We start from the raw sequence: 23,381 nt of genomic DNA, 5'->3' as shown, positions 1-23,381 counted from the left end.
TGTATGGACTGATCCCCCTACACAGTTTTGTCATCTGCAAATTTTAAAAGCAAGCGCTCTCCCTCCTCCAGGTCATGGGTAAAGATATTAACCTGGGCAGTCCCAAGACAGGCCCCTGTGCTACCCCACTCTGCTTGCAACAGGCATCCTGGTAGAGTATGACTCATTAACCACTACCAGATCTGAACCAGATTATTCAATCATTTTTTTTTATAGATCTGTTTATCCACCCATCCAAACCATAGCGTCCTAACTTGGATGAAAGAATGTTGTAGGTGACAGTGTCGAAAGCCTTGCTAAAGTGCTTTCCCCTCATTGAGAAATCCAGTAATTTTATCATAGAGAGTATTTTGGGTTCATCAAGATTTACTGTTGGTACTGATTGTTCCCAGTCACCTGTTTCCCCTTTATGTGCTCAGAAATGTGTTCAAAAAGGACTTACTCCCAGGGGATCAGTTGAGGTTGACCAGCCCGTAGTTCTCTGGGTTGACTTTTTGGTCTCCTTTGAAGATGAGTGCAACATTTGCTTTCCTCCAGTTGTTGAGGATCTCTAGTCTCCATGACCTTTCAAAGATGATAAAGAGCAGCATAGCAAGGATATCAGTGAGTTCTCTCAGCACATTTAGATGTGGCCCATCTGGTCCCACAGGCTTGTATGTCTTTTTCTTGCACATAATCACTGACCTAATGCTCATTTACAGCTGGTAGTTCTTCTTTTTGAACTTTTTTATGAATCACAAAAGCCAGGAAATCCTGTAAGTGAGGACTGAGGCAAGGAAAATGCTGAGTAACTAAATCTCATCTGTGCCTGCTGTCACTAAATCATACATCTCATTCAGTAACAGGGCACACATTTTAAATTTTTCTTCCAATGTAGTCATAGAAGCTCTTCTTGCTGCCCTTGATGTCCACTGCAAGTCTCAACTATAGCTGAGCTTTGGCTTTCCTGACACAATTCCTACATGCCAGATACTGTCTCTAAATTTCTCCTTTGTAAACTGTCCCTACTTTCACCTTCTGTATGCTATCTTTTTGTGTTGGAGTTCTTTCATGAGTTCCCTGTTTAGGCAACCTTTCTGATGCATCTGCTCTTTTTGAGTACCAGGATAAACCATTCTTGCACTTGGAGGATGCTGTCATTAAAGACATGCTAGCTTTCCTGAGCTCCTTTGTCATTCAGAGCTGCCTCCCAGCAGTTTCCTGAATAAGCTAAAATCTACTGATCTGAAGACCAGAATCTGCTACTCCCCTTTCTCATTCCCTTCAGGATCTTGAACTCCACTATACTGTGGTCACTACACTCAAGGGAGCTATTGGTTATCATGCCCTCCACTACTTCTTCCTTGTTCATGAACAGCAGATCAAGCTCTGCATCACTCCTGATAGGCCTACCCAGTGCCTTCATCAAAAAGTTATTTCCGCACCCTTCACCAGGAACCTTGCTTGCATCCAGCAATTGCCCTTCCAGCAGATATCAAGGAGATTAGTCTCTCATGAGAATCAGGGCCTGTGATCCATAGACTTCCTGAAGTTTTTTAAAGACTGCTTCATCCACTTCTTCAACGCTGATCAGGCGGTCAGCAGCACAGTCCCACAAGCTCTCAATCAGTCTGTCATAGAAGAACTCCATGCACCAATTTGTTCCTTCACACAGAGGGCAACACTTTCCCCCCCCTTATCTTACCAGTGTGTCTTTCCTAAAGAGGTTGTATCCGTCCACAACAGCACTCCGGCTGTGCAAGCCGTCCCAACGATATCTCACTCCAATGATGCTGCAGTTCTGTAACCACATACAGAGCTGTGATTCCTCCTGCTCTTTCCTAGGCTACATCCATCTGTGTACATAGGCATGAGGTGGGGCCCCTTTTGCCCTGTTTTGTTGTTACTGAGGTCTGCCCTCAATATGGGTTGCCACTTCCCATATCATTTGTATTTTAAAGCTCTCCTCTCCAGGTTGTCCAACTTCTTGGAAAGGATGTTCTTTCCCTGCTTTGTCAGGTGGATCCCATTTTTCCCTAATAGTCTTCAGGCCTCCGAAAGGGTCCTGTGGTCATAAACCAAATCCTTGTGGTTGACACCAATTGCACAATAAGTTTTTGTCTCTCAGGATTTGTCCTTTACCCTTCACGCCTTTTCTTTTCACTGGCATGATCAAAGGAAAATACCATTTGAGCCCCCATGGTCTTTCACTCCCAGAGCTATGTAGTTGTTCTTGATATGCTCAAGGCCCCCTTGGCAGTGGCACTGGTGCCCATGTGGATAAACATCAGAAGGTTTAAGTGCTGGACAAGCTTCAGGAGTCTCTCTTCAATGTCCTGGTGAGCAGCAAATATTCCTATATAGCAAGTCAGGTCAGTAGTTAGGCCTTTCCATTTCCTACAGGAGGGAGACTTCCACTACTATCACTTGCAGATACCTCTTGGAGCTGCAGTATGCTTCAGGCTTGGCCTGCTCTGATGCTTCCCCAGACAGAGCTTCCAGCCTCATCTGCTATCAGGGCACTGAAGCTATTCTGCAGTTGCAGATCTGCAGGGTGGAAAGGAGCCATCCTCCTGTTGCCAGAATTCAGAAGCAACCAGCCTTCCCCATCATGAGTTTCCATTTGCTCGTCCACTGAGCACAGACTCTGGCTGCTCCTCCAACTGTGTGGTTGGGGGTTTAGGCTCTTCTGTCTGAAGGGTTTCAGAAAAACCTGTCAATCTTTCTCCATCTACCTTGATACCATGCAGCCTTCTCACCTCATACCACAGCTTCTTTACTTGGTAACACAGCTCTTCAATCAGTGCACACATCTTGCAGGCAAAGATACTATCTCTGTCTTTCCCAGCATCAGTGAGAGACATCAGACTCTTCCTGCTGCCCAAGACCTGGAGAAATGCATCTCTCCCCCTGGAGCTTTGCTTGAGTCAAGGTCTCTGATGCGCCAGGGACAGGTGTTCTACCACCCAAGCTGAGCACTCATACGGCTTTCAGGAGAGTACCCATCTCTCTTCTGTGCAAACTGCTGAACAAACAGTGGTGTCTGTCAGCTGTTTTTGTTGGCTGTGCTCTGCCAGCTGCACTCCCGGCCTAGCAGTTATATGTCTCTCCCTAGCACCAGATGAATGGATGCTTCACACTTCCTAATCAGGAGTCAAGTGAAGACAAAATATCAAAGAACCCTTTTATCAGGAATAGCTGACAGAGGTCATTAGAAACTGCTAGAGTCCTCCAGAATCAGAAGTCCCCCATATGATGGAGAAGGACCAGTTCAGAGCTTTATTTACAAGTTTTGTGGAAAACTTAAACCAGAACTTCCTTCTAAGAACTGGTCTGGGGACAGAAGGAAGTAGATCATCCTCCGTCGCTCATAATGGGCTGTGGTGCTATGTTTCCCTTCTGCCCCAGGATAGGAGTGCCAGCTCTTGTAACAGGAAAGGAGGTAGTATACATAGGAATTCTAGTCTAGGAGGAAGCCCAAAATATCTGCATTATTTGAACATCAGTACCATTTTGCAGCCCTAAGGAGCCTGAATTCCACTGCTAAAAAAAGATGAAGTTTAGCATGAAAGTCAGTTGTCACCACTTCCTAACTGCTAATCTTTGTTTCTGTGTCTCACTATTGAAAATTTTCAGTATACTCCTTCCCTGTAAAATGAATCTGATAGGGTTCTCTGCTTCCAAAACTTCCAATAGAGAAAAGGATCAGATTAGCCTTGCATTCATGCTTAAGAGAGTCCCTATTAATCATATGTAATAATAATGGGGGAAAAAAACTATTTTAAACTAGTTTGAGATGTGTAAAGCATTCACCTTTATTTATCCTCACCCTTATTTCATCCTCATAGCATCCATTTCTAAGCTCTTTGCAGATCAAGAACTTTATAGTAAGTTCTCAGGACCCTTCTTCCTGCCACAACAGTATCTGTTTGTAGTGGGTGAATGTGATGCTAAAAGAGCTGTTCAGAGAGGAGCTGCCTCTGTCAGATAACTGTTCTGCTGACTTACTACCACTTCCTTGATGTCTCACTGCAGGATTTGCATGCATTCACTGTTAATTATATGCTCGAGATTGAGTAGCAGACTGAGCATCTCTCTGGGATTTTAAAATTCATCATGTCTAGCAAATTCTAAGGTACTGTTTAATACACAGGTACTTGCATGGAATGCTAGCCTCCAAAGACTCTGCTGTTATAGGCCCATGTCTGTTAATCACCTGTGCTACTTGCTGGTAGGTAGGCTAATACCAAATAAACACTGTGAACAGCCTAAAATTCAGAGACACAACAGCTTTTATCCCAAAAGGTACCCTCAGTGTTAACAATTCCTATTTCACACTTGCAAGTCTATTGTAAGAGCTGAATATTTTTTGTGAGCATCTCGGGAAGATTTTTGCACACAGGAAACCTGTCTAACATATTTGACATTGCAAGTGCGAGGTTAAGTTCTGCAAACTCCAATGTACTCATTTCTGTAGTAATGGCTATAATGGAAGCTATGGTTGTTATTCTGCACTCAATTTGTTTTTCCCCCATACCAATTACTTCAGGTGGCTTTCAGTAGCCAAAAAAAGTGAATTTGTTATGACTGCAATTATTCATCCAGTTGCCTATTTTCAGCAGGACTAAGTTCTGAATCAATTAGTGCATCCATGTAGTGATCTGCACTAAGAAACTGTATAGTTTTGGACACTGGAGAGGACAATAGACATAAAGGTAGGTACCTTTTCTCATTAGGGGCTCTGTAAAATTAGTTTTCTAGTTGGTGAAGATGATCCCAATTGTCTAGAAAACACCTGCTGATAATGGCAATAGTTTCATTTATTTCTTGTCAATTGGCTCTAGCAGACAGCTTCAGCACATAGCCATATACTGTTATCTACACTGGCATATGCCAAGGCAGATAGTCTAAACTCCTCTATGTCAAAAGCTTCATCCTCAAGTCCTTACAAGAGCAGAAAAATCTCAGAGTCAGCAGGAAAGCTGCCAAGATTCAGTCCAAAGCTGTCTGTGAGGGTATCTGTGTTTCTGCTTTAGGGAAACAAGGAACCAGCTCCCTATAGTCTTAAAGTCCAACTGCACCTTTTAGCAATCCAGGAGCTGGCAGAGAAGAGTGCCAGAGGTGACCAGAAGGGATCAGTGACCCTTGATTTCCTAAAAATTCTTATTTTTTAACTTCAGCAAGATGCACTATTCTTTTTTCTCTCCCTTTAAATGATTCTTTGGGGTATAATAAACCTCTAGTCTCCTACTGCATTTCATCCAAGGGCTGGTATATGTGTAAGAGTGATTCATACTTGAAAACAATTTTCAAAACAAACTCCCTAAAGAGAAAAAAGCTTTTAATGCCTAATCTGAGTGCCTAGGCATGGATTCTGGGCCTGACTTCAGGAACTCAGTTTTGGTATATATGCCTCAATATTTATAAGATATTATATTATGCATGACATTTTGTATGAAAAATGAATCCTTTGCTAAAACGGTTAAAGATGCTTAATGGTAAAATCCACCTACAGAAATGGTAACCGGCAAAGAAAAGTCCTTTAGCATCCCATCCTTTAACATATGAGTTTCTTATATTGTTTTGAGATATTTTCAACTAACTGAATCCCACTTCTATAAGTAAAACCCAGGTACTTTGAAAGTGTGCAGCAACAAAATAAATATCAACATTCTTGAAAGTCACAAGGAAAGTCAGTAGTTCAGCTCTCTGAAAAGCCAATACGTTTTCTGCAAGAGGGAGGGTGTTGGATGTGTTACTTTTCAGGGGGAAGGAGGACATTGTCATTTAGGTTTTCCATTTTAGTGCACTTGAGGGATATTTTTTATCCATTTACTGTTCTAGCATCAGAAGCCAGAAAGCGTGTGTGAAAGAGATTACTGAAAATATAAAGCTATTCAATAAATCAATAGTGTGCTTTCACTTGGAATATTATGTTCAGTCCTGGTCACCAGCCCTCAGGAGAAATGGAAGAAGTTCAAGATGGGTGACATGAATGCTTATCTGCTTGGAAGGCTCTGACTGAAGAAAGATGAGAAGGACTAAACTCTTTAAATTAAATAGACAAATAAAAGCAGTCAGGTTATGAGAATACTAATTGGCAAATAGAAAAGAAAAGTAGAGTTAGCATTTCTTGGGACTACTTCCTGAAAAAAAAAAAAAAATCGTAGCCTGGATCATTTTTGCAATTGTTTAATGAAGCATTATTCAACACTATGTGCTTTATAGACAAGCTTAAAGGCATGAAGTAATGGTTCAGCATTCAGACTAGCAGTCCTGCAGGACAGTTCTAACCACTCTCAGCCAGCCCAAGCCATCACAGAACAAAAATTCTGTAATCAAAAACATGGAACGTAAGCTTTAACAGCTATTTCTACCAACATATACAGAAATGCTGTGCCTTTTCCTTCCTTTTCTTGCTTGTTTTTAACTAACACTGCACAGAAGCACAAGTTTTTATTGACCTGATCATTAGAGGTGACTAATTTAGGACCTGTAACATCTAAGGCTCACTGAGAGGATTCTTTCAAATGTGTCAGATACTGCTCAACAGCTGAACTTTCTTTGCCAACACTGCAGGTTTTGCCTATCTTTGTTTAGATGCTTCAGAGTCTTTCACAATGTTTGGTCTTACGAGGAGCGAGGGAGGGACAGGTCAAGCTATATAGCTGCTTGGAACTTGATCAGCCTATGAAAAGCTTTGTAATACAGTTGTTTATCAGCAAGGGTTAGATTCAGCCACCTAGGAGAGCTCTTGCATTCTTATGTTCCTAAATAATTGCACATTCATCTGCAAAATTTTCTAGCTGTCTAATTAGCAAAGCCTGTGTGATATGAAACCCTGTAGCATTCTGCCCCCATCACAAGCTAAACTTTTGGTCATACTACTGGGTTTCCCTGCTGTAGGCTAAACATCTGACCCATAAGACAGTTACTCATCTTAGTATTCCTAAGGGTTATCTACTATTGCTTTTATTCACAATGAATAACTTATTTCCTCAGCTAATTGGCTGAAATAAAGAGGTACCCTACTGATGGAGCAAAGTATGGCTACGTGCAGAAGGAAATGGTGGAATTTGTAAGGCCTAGTTTAGAATGCCAATTTGTCATAATGTCCAGCAGAATAGATCCTGACACTTCAGTCCTGAAGGCTTGGAGCACATTTGCACAGGAAGGCTCCAGGTGCAAATCAATGCTTTGCTCAGAGCTTAGTCAGTGCGAATTGTGATGCCTGTGTCCTGAGGTGGCTCCCTACAAGATCACTCTTTAAGCAACAGTAAGGCATGTTGCAATGCAATGCTTTTTTGTCTGCAGTCTTCACTGGGACTTCAGGGACATGTGACTTTGAGGGCAAGGAAAGGGAGCAGCCACCGGACAGTATCTCCCCATCAGCCTGGGGGTTCTGGACCTGAGGTTTCACTCCAGAACTCCCTGCCACCATCAGGGAAGCCCCACGGATTAGTGACACGTGTTTCTCTTCAACCCCACTACTGTTAAATCTTTTGCCTCTGGTGCTGCTGACAATCCAGCCATGATTAATGCTGTTCAGATGCAGGTGAGCTCCTTTTCTATTTCACCAAGCAGGCAGCAGTATTGAAAGACTGAGGAAACAGATGATGTGTCCCTTCCTTTGATGTGTTCTCTTTTAAATGCTTGATTCAGCTGAGAGGTGACCAAGCATCTCTTGAATGATTGAATGATTTGCATTGGGGCAGGCACCTGAGCTTTTCCTCAGCCCTGAAAGGGCTGGAATTCAGTGACTTGATGCTTCAATCTGACAGGAGAAGAGATAAATCACAGGCAGAGAAGGTGGTTGCAATCTGAAGTAAAGAATAAGGTATCTACAGTAACCCACGTAGTGGAAATCGTGGCTTGTAGCAAACCGCACAACAATATCCCACGTGTTTTTGTAGTAAAACTCTGTTGTGAACATACATTCGGGTCAGATTTTAGTCTAATGATCATTTTACGCACTGCATTTCCCAGATAAACTCCCTCTTGGACTTTTTGTTTATATATGAAGTGCAAGAGCTAACTGAGGCATACAAGCAATTAAGAGCTATGGCTCCTGTTGCACTAAGTGATAAGAGTGTCAGAGACCTGTGGTTGAGAGTATGACCAATTAGTCTTTCCCTTACAGAGAATATGAGGACACTGGCAGGGTAGAGGACTGGTTTGCTCTAGGATGGACAAACATTGGAACCCAGGCTCTCTTCTCCCAACTTGGTCTGTGAGTATCCAACAAGCTTGCTATGGGGTTGGGAATCTGTCAGGTGAGTCACTCTTGTCTTTACTGGTGATCCCAAAAATTCAAAGCTGAGGAGTCAGACTTCAAGATGTGTGGGACTGGCTCTTTAAAAAGATAATAATCTTTTCAAGGGATTTTACTGCAGTTTTGATCTAGCTTCAAGTTTTGAAACATCCTCCATACATATTCTCAGTCTATCTGTATGTGAAGGACTATCAGCATTGCTAGATCTCCTTTCTCAAATTTATTATTTAGTGTTTGACGTCCTCTGCTGCAAAGACTTTTCTCCCTCCTAACTCTCTCCTTGCTCCCAAGGAGGTTACAGAGGAGACATCGTGTCACGATGAGCAGTTGTTCATCTGCCTCAGAAGTGCACAACTTAATACATTACCTCTATAAACCCTTAGGAAAATGGCGAGATGTCATTGATTCCCCTTCTGTTGCTGAATAACTATGAATATGACATGGCCTATATAAGTTGCTCAACCTCAATGGACCCCGAGATGTTTGACTAGAAGGAGAGCTGTTCAGACAAGACTTTTAGTTGAAGCATGGAGGAAAGGATTTTGACTTGCATTACAGCCACTAGCTAAGAAACTCTCTGCTCTCCAAAGCAGTTGCACAGGTTCAATGGTGTTGTGGACTCTATCTCTCCATCTTCAAAGTACAAGAACTATCTTTTCACATTAGCTCACCATAAATCTCCCTGCAACAGTAAGTATGAGAAGCAAAGACATTTTTGCCATGCTTTACATCATGAGCTTACTGAAGACTTGCCAAGTACCAGTGCAGTTCTGCAGTTCTTGTAGGCAAAAGAGTAAGCCATCTCCAAAGCTGCCCTGCAGAACTATCAGAATACAAGAATGCCGTTTATGCAACCCTGATACAGGATCACATACTCCATACCCTGAGAGTCTAGCCACACAGTGCAGGAACTAAAAAAAAAAAAAAAAAAAAAAAAAAAAGACATTAAACTCAGATCATCACAAAAAAACCTGCAGCATATGAGGGAAGAAATGTTTTGTCTGCTTATGTTCCAGTGCAAAGAGACTCTGTAACAAGCAAAAGAAATTTGAAATTCTCATCGATATAATTGGCATTGCTGAAACCTAGTGGGATAATTTTCATGACTAGAATATTAAAATCCTTGATTTTAATCAGTTTAGGAAGAAGTTAGTAGATAAAAGAAGTAGAGGTGGCAGTCAGCATTAAAGACACCATTGCCTGATTTAGAGTTTTTGGTAATCCTGAACCAAAGGATGTTGAATGCATATGGATTACTGTGTTACCTAATAAAACCCAGGAGGCAGGCTGGTACAGAGATGTTATAGATTACTAAATAGGAAAATTAGATGAGCTATTCTTTGAGCACCTATGCTGTTTTTGTATCTACTAGGGAAAGAAAAAAAAAAAAAAAAAAAGGAAAGCTCTGTTCTAAGGAACTTTAATTATGAAGACGTGCTGGAGCTGGTAGAGTTTAAAGGTTTCTAAAATTACAGATGATAATAATTGTGACATGATTGCATTAAATGTGGGCAAACAGAGGGCAGTGGCAAAGGAGCTAATTTCTCAAAAGCAGAAGAAACAGACAAGTGAAACTGATGGGAAAAAATTAGGCATGAAAGATGAATGAAAATTGGCAGGTTTAACAGAAGAATTTTTTAGAAAAATAAGTATGTTTTTTCAATCAACAAAAGGCATACTTTGGCTGAGATAGCATCCTTATTCAGCTGCAAAGTCAAAGCAGCAATCAGAAACCGAAAAGTCATGTATGACAAATGAGTTATACTTTATCAAGAAATAGGGAGCAGTCAATATAAATGTGAAGTTATGAATACAGAAAATCCATAAAGGAAACTAAAGACAAGTTGAAAAAAGTGAATGGCAGAGCTAAGGACTGTAAGGAGAAGCTTAATTACATTAGGAACAAAATAAATTCCATCAGTTTATGGGTCCACGACTAATGGAGGACGCTTTTTTTTTTATGTATTGGAAAAAGGTAGACTAATTTTAAAGTTTCCAGGTCTGGATGACTTGTAGCTAAGAGTCCTAAAGCATTCACTGTGTTTGTTATCTATAGTTTGGAGACAGTAACCAGCAGTAAACAAACCTTGGCATGGAGGGAAAATCTCAGAAGTGTGGGAGAACACTAATGTTGTGTTGATGTAGCACGGGATGCACGCAGCTTGTTCTAAGTAATGGTAGGTCAGATAGCTGCTGACAAAGTAATGGGCAGAAATATAATTAATGCCAATCAACACATTTTTACTGAAAGATAACGTGATTTTCTTGGATTTGCAAGTTTAGCTGATGAAGATAGCCACATAGATTTTTGTTCACTTAGTAGTGCATGATATTCTGATTAAAAAATAGCCCTGTGATGATTTTACAATATTTATAAAGCACATCATAAATGGATTAAGAAAAAACAGCTGAAAGAGTTGACACTAAGGACTATTCCTCAAATTAGGATTATGTCTCTCATAGCTCCACAATCAGAGCTAGGTCTGATGCCTAATGATCTGGAAGTAAATATGAAATCACAGCCAGTAAAGTTTATAGAGATATAAAATTTGACTGAGTAGTAAATATCAGGGAAAAAAATGCAGTCATAGGCCTTGCCTTGCATTGAACACTAAGTGGGTGCTTGCAGACAAAATACATTTTAACATGGTCCAGTGCAAAGCTAAGAAGAAGGATTGCAAGCCATTCCTACCAAAAGTGCCTCAGTGCATATTAACTCTGAACAGGATATAGCTGAAGTAGCTGACAAGAGATTATCATCTTGCATTATAGTGTGCTAAAAAAAGAGGATAATTGGAGCCTTGAATGTGCAAGAAAAGACTTTTTTTTTTTTTTTTAACTTCTCTGATACAGAAAGGTTATTTTAGGTTTGTATAACAGTACTAGTGAGACCTAAGCCTAGAATAACATGTTCAGTTGTGGCTTTAAAGGATACTGAAAAATTGAAAAGGAAACAGAAATGGCTGCAGAAAATACTAAAGAGCTGTAGAAAGTGCCTTTATAATGGGAGCCTCAGAGCTTATTCTGTTTATCTTATCAAAAAGAAGACTGAGAAGTGACTTGATTGCAGTGTACAAGTACCTTCACAGGGAGAAAATGCCAACTAAAGGGCTCTCTAATCTAGCAGGAAAAAACAGAGTAGAAATAACTGACTGGAAGCTGAAGCTGGATAAATTTGTATTGGAGACAAAGCATGAATTTTAACAGAGAGGGCAGTTAACCAGGAAATAGCCACCGGGATGAGATATGGATGTCCCATCCCCTGCTGTCTTCAAATCAAGAGTAAATACTTGTCTGACAAGATGCTTTCATCAAACATGAGTTCTTTCTGTCATTACAGTAGCAACTGAATAAAAATGTGAAAGACCTGCAGTGCACAAAAGGTCAGGCTGCTTGATCAAACTGTGATTCCTTTTAGCTTGAAACTCTGCAGGACTCAGGAATTACATTTGCATTCACCTGGTCAAATGAGCCATGCTGTAACAATCTTATCTCCGAAATGTAAAAAGTGGGTCCATTCCTGCCCCCTGCAAATGTGTTGTCCTCTTTTATTGATCATCTGCTGTGGAAGCTGATAGAGCACTTGGATTAGTTTAAACTGTGCTTCTGCTTCATCTGTGTTTCTCTCCTTCTGAGGTTTGACTAGCAACCCCTAAAAAATCAGCACAATGGAAGCAGAAGATCATCTGTGGTGCAGCAAAGTAGAAAATGTTAAACTCTCTAATACCTTTTGCTTTTACTCAGTCATGTTGTGTTATGTTGTTGTGTGTAGCAGAGACAGAATTTGTGCTGGGCAGGAACAGCAAAGGCAACCACAGAGTCATAAAAGGTCTTTAATTCCCAGGACAAAACAGCACTGCAATCCTAGATAATTCTTCCATGTGTATTCAGAAACAGTCTGACACCGTTTAAGTCATCCAGTCAGATTAGCTGCATATCACAGACTTCTGCCTCTCTTCACCTCTCTCATATACTTTCTTTCTTTTCTCTGATCCTTTTCTCCCCAGTTCCTACCTTCCAATTTGTGTTCACTGTATGTCTTTCTCTTCCTCCTCCATCATCTCTCTTGTTCCATACTGTTTTCTCTCATATTCCTTGTCTCATAGCTCTACAACAAAAATGTTCTGACATAGAAAAAATGACCTGTTCCTTGAAAAATAATAGAGCTGCAGCCCCAAGCTGTTTAATGAAAGCCTTGAATATATGGCAAGAATGGCTTGTGAGTCCCTGAGGCATAGGTAATATTTTGTATTAATATTTGATATCTTATTTAGGATGCTAAATCAGATGCATGAAACCTCTGGGGAGGGATTGTACGCAGAGTTCTGTTTAAATGATATAGTGCTAAGCCAGGCTGCTGGACCATCTCCTCTTGTCTTAGAGCCAGAGCTCTCTGCATTGCCTTGGTTTTAGATGAAACATTACTTGTTGTGAATCAGGGAACCATGGGAACAGTATTTATGAAGCCCCTGAATTGCTTAGATTAAAATTTCATGCAATTGTGCCTTTCTCCAACTTTTTCTTGAGATATTTCTCTTTTCTATGAAGTGCTTAACACGAAGTGCTGAGTCAGATCCCTCCCTACATACCTTAGATCAAGCAAAAAAGATGACCGTGTGATTTTTAGCCTCTCTCTCTGACTCTCTCTTTCACTCACTCACACACAAACATACATAGAGGGACTTCAGCCCCTGCCTGCACACACATGTATATGGTGGGAGAATTAAAAAAAAAAACAATGTCATTCACTCTCTCAAAATGCAGAAAGACAGAGTGATTTTGGCCCCTGATGAAAATGAAGAGTTCCCAACTTTCCTCTCAAAGTTTCATTCAAACAGTGTTTGCACTCCCTCTCAGGTTGCCTCTAAAACATGTGTGTGCATGTTTTGCATGGTTTTCAGCCATTGCTTTGGAAACCTTCATGTCCATAGTAGCTTCATTCTTCCAGATCTGCTCCTGCAGCTCCTGGCCAAGCTCTTCATTCCTTTCCTAAAACCCTGCATCTTGAGGTGGCAGTAGCAATATCCTCCTTTCCTAATAGCAATATTCTGCCTTTCCTAAGCCTAAAAATGGGGATTGCTCTGGACATATTTTATTCCCTTTGCATTTTTTCTATATTTGGAGGAGCAGGAAGAATGCAGATGCATCCTCTACTAGTCTCTCTTCTCCCCCTAGCTCTCTCCTTTCCTACCTCAAAAAATCTGTCCTCTCATTCTTGAGAGAAGATAATGGTGAGAGGGGGGAGTAAGAAATGGAGCAGGAGCAGGATCTGTCTCTTACGGAAGCCCTCACTGCCTTTTCTTCCCCAGGAGCCAGGCAAGTTTGGGGAAGATTGTCCTTTCAAGTGACAGGCATGATTTGCATTTTGACAGGCTGTGCCTTGCATGACCACTCACAAGAGGCGAAGAGTGGTTGTAGTGGGTGATTCCATGCTGAAGGGGTGAGGTGCCTATTTGCTGACCTGATCGCTCCTCTAGAGAGATTTGCTGCCTGCTGGCGGCAAGGATATGAGATGTATCTGAAAGGCTATCAAGGCTTGTTTGCTCGTCAGACTCCTACCCTTTGCTGCTGTTTCACGTGGGTGTTAACAATACAGAGAACAAACTAGAAACAGTCAAAGAAGACTTCAAGGCCTTGGGCACGGTGGTCAAGGGTCTGGGAGCCCAGGTGGTCTTCTCATTGGTCCTGCCAATTAGAGGGAGGCATGGGAGGAGGAGTAGGAAGATTTTCCAAATCAACAACTACCTACACCGCTGGTGTTGGCAACAGGGTTTTGGATTCTATGACCATGGAACATGGTTTGAAGACCAGCTGGTGGGGAGAGATGGGATTCACCTCACCAAGCAGGCCACATTTGCCTTTGCAAAAAGGTTAGCCAGCCCTAGTAAAGAGGGCTTTCAACTGGATAGGAGGGGGGAAGGGGATGTCATACAGACAGGGTAGACAACAAAACACAAGTTGGGTTGGGGGGCCTCCAACAGGTGCATGCAGCTGGGGATGTGCATTTGGGACATGGCTATGGGTGACCCCCGTATGCCCTTCCTGGGAAACCTGCAGGCATGACTATCTCTTTGAAATGCATGTATACAAATGCACGCAGCGTGGGGAACAAACAGGAGGAGCTGGAGATCTGTGTGCAATCACAGGGCCTTGATCTCATTGCAATCACAGAGACATGGTGGGATAGCTCACATGACTGGAATGCTGCCATGGATGGCTCTGTGCTTTTCAGGAAAGACAGGCCAGGGAGGTGAGGTGGTGGAGTTGCTCTTCATGTGAGAGAGCAACTGGAATGCATCGAACTCTGCCTAGGGGTGGAAAATGAGGAGGCGGTTGAGAGCTTATGGGTAAAGATCAAAGGGCAGGCTAGCATGGGGGACACTGTTGTGGGTGTCTACTACAGGCCACCTGACCAGGAAGAGAAAGTTGATGAGGCCTTCTATAGACAGCTGGTTCTATAGACAGCTGGAAGTAGCCTCACAATCATGGGCCCTGGTTCTCGTGGGAGACTTCAACCATCCTGACATCTGCTGCAAGGACTACACAGCAAGGCACAAGCAGTCCAAGAGGCTCCTGCAATGTATTGATGATAACTTCTTGTCACAAATGTTGGAGGAGTCTATGAGGAAGGGTGTCCTGCTGGATCTTGTCCTAACCAACAAAGAGGGACTGGCTGGAGATGTGAAGGTTGGGGGCAGCCTTGGCTGCAGTGACCATGAGATGGTGGAGTTCAGGATCCTGCAGGAAAGAAGTAAGGCAACAAGCAGGTTTGCAACCCTGGACTTCAGGAGAGCAGACCTTGGGCTCTTCAGGGACCTACTTGGAGGAATCTCATGGGTTAAGGCCCTAGAAGGAAGGGGGGTCCAGGAGAGCTGGCTAATATTCAAACAGCACTTCCTCCAAGCTCAAGAGCGGTGCATCCCATGAGTAAGAATTGCAGCAAAGGGGGCAGGAGACCTGCATGGGTGAGCAAGGAGCTCTTGGCCAAACTCAGACAGAAGAAGAAAGTTCACAGAATGTGGAAGAGGGGACAGGCTACTTGGGAGAAGTATAGGAATGCAGTCAGAGTATGTAGAGATGCGGCGAGGAAGGCTAAGGCCCAGCTGGAACTGAGTCTGGCAAGGGATGTTAAGGACAATAGGAAGGGCTTCAAATACATCAGCAGCAAGGGGAGGACTAGGGAAAATGTGGGCCCACTACTGAATGGGGCGGGGGCCCTGGTGACAAGGGATACAGAGAAGGCAGGATTACTGAATGCCTTCTTTGCTTCAGTCTTCACTGCGAAGGGCAGCCCCCAGGAATCCCAGAGCCTGGACATGAGGGAGAGAGTCTGGAGAAAGGAAGACTTTCCTTTGGTTGAGGAGGATAGGATTAGAGACCTTCTGGGCAGGCTAGACATCCACAAATCCATGGGCCCTGATGGGATGCACCCACAGGTACTGAGGGAGCTGGCAGATGTTGTTGCCAGGCCGCTCTCCATCATCTTTGAAAGGCCCTGGAGAACTGGAGAGGTGCCTGAGGGCTGGAAGAAAGCCAATGTCACTTCAGTCTTCAAGAAGGGCAAGAAGGAGGACCCAGGCAACTACAGGCCGGTCAGCCTCACCTCCATCCCTGGAAAGGTGATGGAACAGCTCATTCTAGATGTCATCTCCAGATATATGGAGGAAAAGGAGGTGATCAGGAGTAGCCAGCATGGATTCACCAAGAGGAAATCCTGCTTAACCAATCTGATAGCCTTCTGTGATGGAATGGCTGGCTGGGTAGATGAGTGGAGAGCAGTGGATGTTGTGTACCTTGACTTCAGCAAGGTTTTTGACACTGTCTCCCATAACATCCTCCTAGATAAGCTCAGCAAGTGTGGGTTAGACGAGTGGACAGTGAGATAGATTAAGAACTGGCTGAAATGCAGAGCTCAGAGGGTCCATCATCAGTGGAGTCTGGTTGGACGCCTGTGGCTAGTGGCATCCCCCAGGGCTCAGTGCTGGGTCCCATCCTGTTCAACTTTTTCATCAATGACCTGGATGAGGGGATGGAGTGCCTCCTCAGCAAGTTTGCTGATGATACCAACCTGGGAGGAGTGGCTGACACACCTGAGGGCTGTGCTGCCAATCAGAGAGACCTGGACAGGCTGGAGAGCTGGGCAGAGAGGAACCTCGTGAGGTTCAACAAGGGCAAATGCAGAGTCCTGCACCTAGGGAAAAATAACCCTAGGCACCAGTACAAGCTGGGGGCTGACCTTCTGGAGAGCAGCTCTGCAGAGAAGGACCTGGGAGTGCTGGTGGATGACAGGTTGACCATGAGCCAGCAATGTGCCCTTGTGGCCAGGAAGGCCAATGGTCTCCTGGGGTGCATTAGGAGGAGTGTTGCCAGAAGGTCGAGGGAGGTGATCCTGCCCCTCTACTCAGCCCTGGTGAGGCCTCATCTCGAGTACTGTGTCCAGTTCTGGGCTCCCCAGTACAAGAGAGACATGGAGCTACTGGAGAAAGTCCAGTGTAGGGCTACTAAGATGATCAGAGGGCTGGAGCATCTGCCCTATGAGGAAAGGCTGCGAGAGCTGGGCCTGTTTAGTCTCGGGAAGAGAAGACGGAGGGGGGATCTTATCAATGTGTATAAGCACCTGAAGGGAGGGTGTCAGGGGGACAGGGACAAACTCTTTTCAGTTATGCCATGTGACAGGACAAGAGGCAATGGGCAGAAATTGAACCACAGGAAGTTCCACCTGAACGTGAGTGGGAATTTCTTCCCTGGGAGAGTGACGGAGCACTAAAACAGGTTGCCCAGAGAGGTTGTGGAGTCTCCTTCTCTGGAGCTATTCAAGGCCTGCCTGGATGCAACCCTAACATGCTCTAGGTGACCCTGCTGAGCAGGGAGGTTGGACTAGATGATCTCCAGAGATCCCTTCCAACCTCTATGATTCTATGATTCTATGATTAGTGTTTCAGGTCTTGCAGTTAGACTGGAATCATATGGCTTGGGAAGAAAATGAGTACTCTAACAATACTGCTCAGGACCTGGAGTCTGGTCTCAGAAGGTCAGGACTCTAAGAAACTGATCTTTCTGTAGTATTTCTTCAAGCTAAATTTCCCATCTATTCTACTCTCTCAGAAGCTCTTGTACAACAGCTCCTCAGTGCATGTCTACTAAAATTTCACCTTGGCTCTTTCCAAAAGCACCCTACCTGCCTGGACTCCATCCATGAAAATGTAATTCCTTAGCACAAGAACCACCTCAGCTAATGGAGCAGTGGTAGAAGGACTGTCCCACAAACACCCCAAAGGGACAGTAAGAGGAGTAGCAAGAAAAAAATATACTCTTTTTCCTTCTGGGGCTTGGGCAGACTGACAGGCACAATGAAATGTGTGGGTGTCACTTGGCAGGTGAGAATCGTTTGAGCAAGCTACAGTACACAAATTTAGTTGTTTTAAACCGTCTTCATACATCAGACTCTGCCATCACTTAAGCAGATTCATTGCTGCAATCTTTCATTGAAAGGATTAATGTCATCTAGACCTGGCTGCTTTGGCCATTTGCATCAAGGCTGCCAGCTTGGTATTAGACATTTTGTCCATAGCAATTCCTTTCCTTAGTCATTTAGGGGGAGATCAGCACAGGGAAGGGGAAAATCTAGAGCTTTACTGTCAGCATCGCTGGGGTGAAGTCCTGTCAGTAACACTCTGTGGCCCCACTCTGTTAATGCAGAGCCCTGTGCTTTGACTGGGCAGAGAAATCCCACCCAGAGCCCAGAGGGTTAGTTTGGTAAGGAGGTATAGCCAGAGGTCTGGGCATGCACCTGGGAAGTCATACATTCTTTTTCTTTAAGTCTACATGACCTGTGTATGGAAATCACATCCCTTTGCTGAGCTTGTTTTCCTGTGTGTTCATTAGGGCTGGTGGTAGTGACATATCTAGGTGCAGACAGAGAGCCTAAACTTACTACCCTGAGGAAAAAAAAGAAAAAAATGCTGATGCTGAGCAAATGGGGGAGAGAGGAGCATCTGGCAGTCTAGTGTTAGATGTGGCTTAATAAAAGCAGAAGAGCTTTTCTTCTGAGGAATAGCGATCAGCTTTATTTCAAGCATGAACTGGAAACTCTGCAGTTGTTTTACTCATGAAAGTAACACAAGGATTTTCTCATCCTAGAACTAGCAGATCCTTCTCTCTCTAATTCGCTACTGGTTCTAGCTTTCCCCACCTGGCTGCACAGTAACCAGTGGGCAATTTGCTTCCTTTTTCAGGCTATCTGTCAACACAGTTAAACTACCGATTTCTCAACAGAACCATTACAGTTTGGGGGAAGCAAAAAAAAACACTGACACCACAGACAGGACGGTCTCCCTTAATTTGTGCAGTTCATATGCACAGTTGCTCCTCTTACACAGGGAATACATCCTCTCCATAATTAACCTTTTTTTGCTTCGGCTTCTCTTCTGTTTTTTTCAGCTCAGAGCTGTGAAACTGAGTAGCATCTTGTTAGCTGTGCATCCTTGTCTTTCTGTGTTTTTAACCAAGCTGGAGGATGCTGGCCTACCATTACAACAAGTATAAACCTGAAGGCACTGCAGAACTGTGTTACTGCTGGACAGTGTCTCTACAGTACTGCACCCTGGCTCCCAAGGGCACATTTTCTTCCTGATATAAAATACAGTGTGCTTCATGTCCTTCTCTGGGCTTAGCACTGCTCCCAGTCCTATTTTGGTCATATACATTTGTGCTATAAATGGTCTCTTAAAATCAGAGCTTATCAAAATTGGCTCTGGGCTCAGGGCTTGTTTTATTGCATAAAAGGTGCATTGACATTCTTCCATCTAATTTATTTCTTTTCTTTTGTCTTTTTTTCAGCAAATTGGTCAGAGGGATATGGCAGTCTGCAAAAAGTTAGAAATAGATCTCTGATGATAACTTTCTACCCCTAAAATTGTCTTGCTTTTTGGAGCTTGGAATTTGACACTTCCCCTACAAGTCTAACTTTAGAAACTACTTGTTTTTAATTTTCCCAGAACCCACTAGATACCTTGTGTGTTAGATCCCTTATCTAGCTGGTGTCTACTTTGCTGGGAAGGCAGAGAAGGCGGCTGACAGTCAGCCCAGCTTTAACTACTTCAAAAATCTCTCGAACTAATTTGGGGGGGGCCGAACATTGCTTCAGTCAGTTCTGTAAAGGATCATGTTATCTGCCTGCCATATCCTCACGGGGATATACAAGGGCTGTAGAAATAAATTCATGAGACATTGGAAGGTTGCTTGTGCCTGCCAGAGTCCAGAGAGCAGTGTAGCCTTTTAGAGGTGGCAGAGCAGGTTTGCATTTGGGTCCCTCCTCCAGGGCAATCTGCCATACCCACTGGCAAGGTCTGTTATGGTAAAGCATCTTGCTCTGCTTTGCAGATCTAGCAAATCATCCAGGTGAAGCATAGCATAATTGTGGTGCTTTAAGACAGGATTTAACTCTTGGGAAGAACTGAATGCTACCCGTAGACAGAGAAGCCTGTGATTCTGCTTGATCCTGACACAGAGACCTGTGTCTGTTTCTCTTCTTAACCCTAGGTTGGGAGGATTGTTTGTGGGGAGAAGCATGTCTTTTTGATACCAATGGAGTGTTGTCCTGCCTTGGTCTACTTCTGCCTAGGTACAAACTTGCTAAGACTGTGATCTCTTCCCATTAGCTGGCTCTTCAGGCCACATCCTCCGTGCTTCTTCTCAAGCCTTTGTCCCTTCAGAGTAGAGAAAAAAACGAATATTATTCTGAGTTTTTTCCCAACTTCTGAAGTACAGCTCAGAGCTTTCTGGGGTTTCATTCAGGCCAGAGTCCTAGTAAACTAATGTCAAAGATTCTCCCCTGACTTCTCCATGCCATAATCACTGCATCCCACTTCCTCGCTCTGCACAAACAAGTCTTGCCATTTTGCCAGTAGTTTATCTTCTGTTGCAGGTAGTAACAACAAAGCTTTCCCTCATTTCCAGCCTCAGTAGTTTTATCAACCAGTCTGCCTTGCCTGCTTTTGTCTGAGATTTTTCCCTGCTAGCTTCTCTGTCTTATCTCTAAACTGAGTTGGAAGTGTTTGGGGTTTAGCTTTGGATTGAAGTCCAGGAGGCCTCAGTGGCTGTCAGCCATAAACACTTCAAGTGGAGAAGATCCAGCTGAGGGCTGTGCAACTTCCCACTTGAACAAACAAAACATAGAACAAAATTGCCTGGGTTTCACTCATCAGCTTAGGTTTCCTCTTAGGACCTGACTCATCCTCTCTATTAATTTATCCATCCAGTGTTGACCAAAGGACATTCAAATAGCTTTTCTTGGAGGAGAAAAAGCTGGGAATAGTCCTCTACTCCATCTGAGTTTCTCAGCCTACTCAGAAATGTTTAACCAAGTCCTGCAGAGTTCTTTTTGCTGTAGTGCTCTGTAATGGAGCTCCCTCTGGCCATCAGGTCATATCATCACAGATAATCACAGTGTATCAGTTTCACACAGAGCTCAGCCAGACAAGCAAGACAAGACAGTCTCCAACACACCATGAATATCTCACTCACATCACACATCATTTTGCTTTTAGCAAAGACCACCCTGTCAAAACATATAATGTTTAGTACCAATCTTACAGGGCAGCTATGAAAAACAGGTTATAGCTGCAAAATGTGCTATTGCCAAGGCCTATTTTTTTTTTTTTTTTTTTTTTTTTTTGTCCCTATTGTGGGTCTAAACATCTCAATATCTCTATTTCTTTATTTATTTTAGGGTCTTTCACAGTAGTATCTTAGAAAACACTTCCTTCTTCTGCTCCGTAACACAAGACAATATAATCTGGCGACAATAGAGTTTTTTGGACTGCATCAAGGGAAGAAGCTGTGTACAGCAGTACTGATAATCCTAAAGTAAGCAAACATATCCAGAAACTAACACATACTGCAAGAAGTTTCTTGCCAAAAGAGAAATTTCATGGAGGGACAGAGTGAACTTGTATCCAGCTTCCTCTCTACCTTTCAGACTGCAGCATGGAAGGAAAGAAGCATCACAGAGGATACAGGATCACAGAGACTTGGTGGGACATTGCTCATGACCGGAGCCATAGTCATGGCTGCAAAGGTAAAGAGTAGAGTTAAGATTCTGGACTCTTGGAGAGCAAACTTGTTTAGGAACTTCCTAAGCAGAATCATCTGAGAAGCTGCCATGAGGGGTCAAGGTACCCAGGAGAACCAATTGATTTTTAAAGGAAAATTACTGAGAACTTAGGAACAACCCTTCCTGCTGTACAGAAGGACTGGGTGTTTCAGTATAAGGCCTACTTGGCTAAGCAAGGAACTCCTCAATGAAGTAAAATGCAGAATGAGGACATTCAAGCAGTAGAGAGAAGGACAGATATCAAAGGAAGAGTTTAGAAGCATTTCTTGGATCCTTAGGGATAAAATAAATTAAGACCAAAAAAAAAAAAAAAGAAGAAAAAGAAAGAAAAGGAACAAAGTGAGAGACTAGAAGCATTATCAAGAAGTGTCCAGATGGGATTCATTAAAAAAAAAAAAGTCCAGATACAGTTAGCATATACTCACCAAATAGAAGATACATGATATGTTTCTGGCAGCAGTATAGGTGCTAGAGAGGAGAAGCACTAATTAAATAGAAGATTTTAATATAGGAGGGTGCTGGAAACGGTCATTGTTGCTTTGGGCACCTAACAAAGATGAGGAACAATCTGCCTCTGGCAATAGTTTACATAACCTGTTTACTTGTAGGCACTTCTGGCAATTTCTGGAACTGGAGATCAGAGAAAAATGATGAGACAGTTAGAGGACCAGAAGGTCAAATTTACAGCAAGCATTACAAAAGTTAAATCTATATCCATGGGATAATAAATGATCAAAAGCAAACACAGCTATTCATCAATAGCTAAAGGGCAAGGCTGCTAAGGAGGCAGGGAGACAAGCAGGCATAACTAAGAACAAGAAAGGATATTTCCAGTTCGGTGTTAGGAAAGTTACCTGGCCAGAGTTGTACCAGGTCATGGAAAAGCTTTCTGTAGGCAGAAGTGGAAGCCCTCTCACCTGAAATACTTTAGGGTTTTGAGTGCAAGGAGCTTGTTTAGATGAGAAAGCTGTTTGCTCTCTCTATCCCTTTTCACTTGTGATGATGGCTGTTGTGCTGAGTGACATAGGGTGATCCATGCCAACACTAGGTGTGAGTTTTTGGAGCCAGGGCATGTGAGGGGCAAAGAGAAAATTATGTCAGGGCCAAAGAAGAGAACAGTGCCACCACATTTGATTGCCCTGAGTTGCTGCCTGCCATGTCCTCTTTTACCTTCACCTGAACCAAAATGTCTGCCTAGGATTGCTGCAAGAGATGGAGGTTTGGCTTGAATCCAAACCTCACATCTTGAAGCCTTCTTTTTTTGGTGTTACTATAAGAGAACTGACTTTCTCATCTCTACTTACAATGACAAAGCACAGCAGGAGCTACAAGCATCTCCCAGGGACTAGCTCCCTCCTTTCAGGCAAAAACATTAATCAAGCCTCTCAGTTTCTTTGCAGTGAAGTCCCATGCATTCAGATGAAAGGGTCACAGAGGATTTGAATAAACAAGGCTTTAGAAAGGAGCAGGGGAAGGATCCAGGATGTCTGGGAGGAGTGAATTCTCCTTGAGTGAGGGCCACTTGGGAAGGAAAAGTCAAAGTGGGGCCATACAAGCCTAAAAGCAGGGACCTGCATATTTGGGGTGATCGATGTATGTGCCCATATAGTAGGGACAGGTTGCAGCATGATTCTCTCAACTTGCCCCCTCTACTGTCCACATACACCCCTTTCCCAAGGGGCTGCCTACTAACTTTTTACATCCAACTCATGGCTCTTCCACACTGAATACTGAGCTGTGGATTTGGTTCCTAGCACTTGCTTCAAAGAGAAGTGGCAGCTTTGGGTACTCACTGCCTGGGTAATTGAAAAGTTGCCCTGCCTCTTGTGATGGTAAAAGGCAGGAGATTCCTCCGTCTCCTAAGGCCAGCTCACACCTTGCAGTGCCCTGATTGAGCACAGAGCTGCCACAAGAATTCCCCATTAGAGAGAAGAGCACTTGGTAATGATGTGTGTGCTTTGCTCTGTCAACACAAAGATCTGTCCTCTTTGCCACCCTCCCCAGCCCCACCCTGCG

The sequence above is a fragment of the Rhea pennata genome, chromosome 1 (genome assembly GCF_028389875.1).
Source record: "Rhea pennata isolate bPtePen1 chromosome 1, bPtePen1.pri, whole genome shotgun sequence".
Lineage (NCBI taxonomy): Eukaryota > Metazoa > Chordata > Aves > Rheiformes > Rheidae > Rhea > Rhea pennata.
This window is presented reverse-complemented; position numbering follows the sequence as displayed.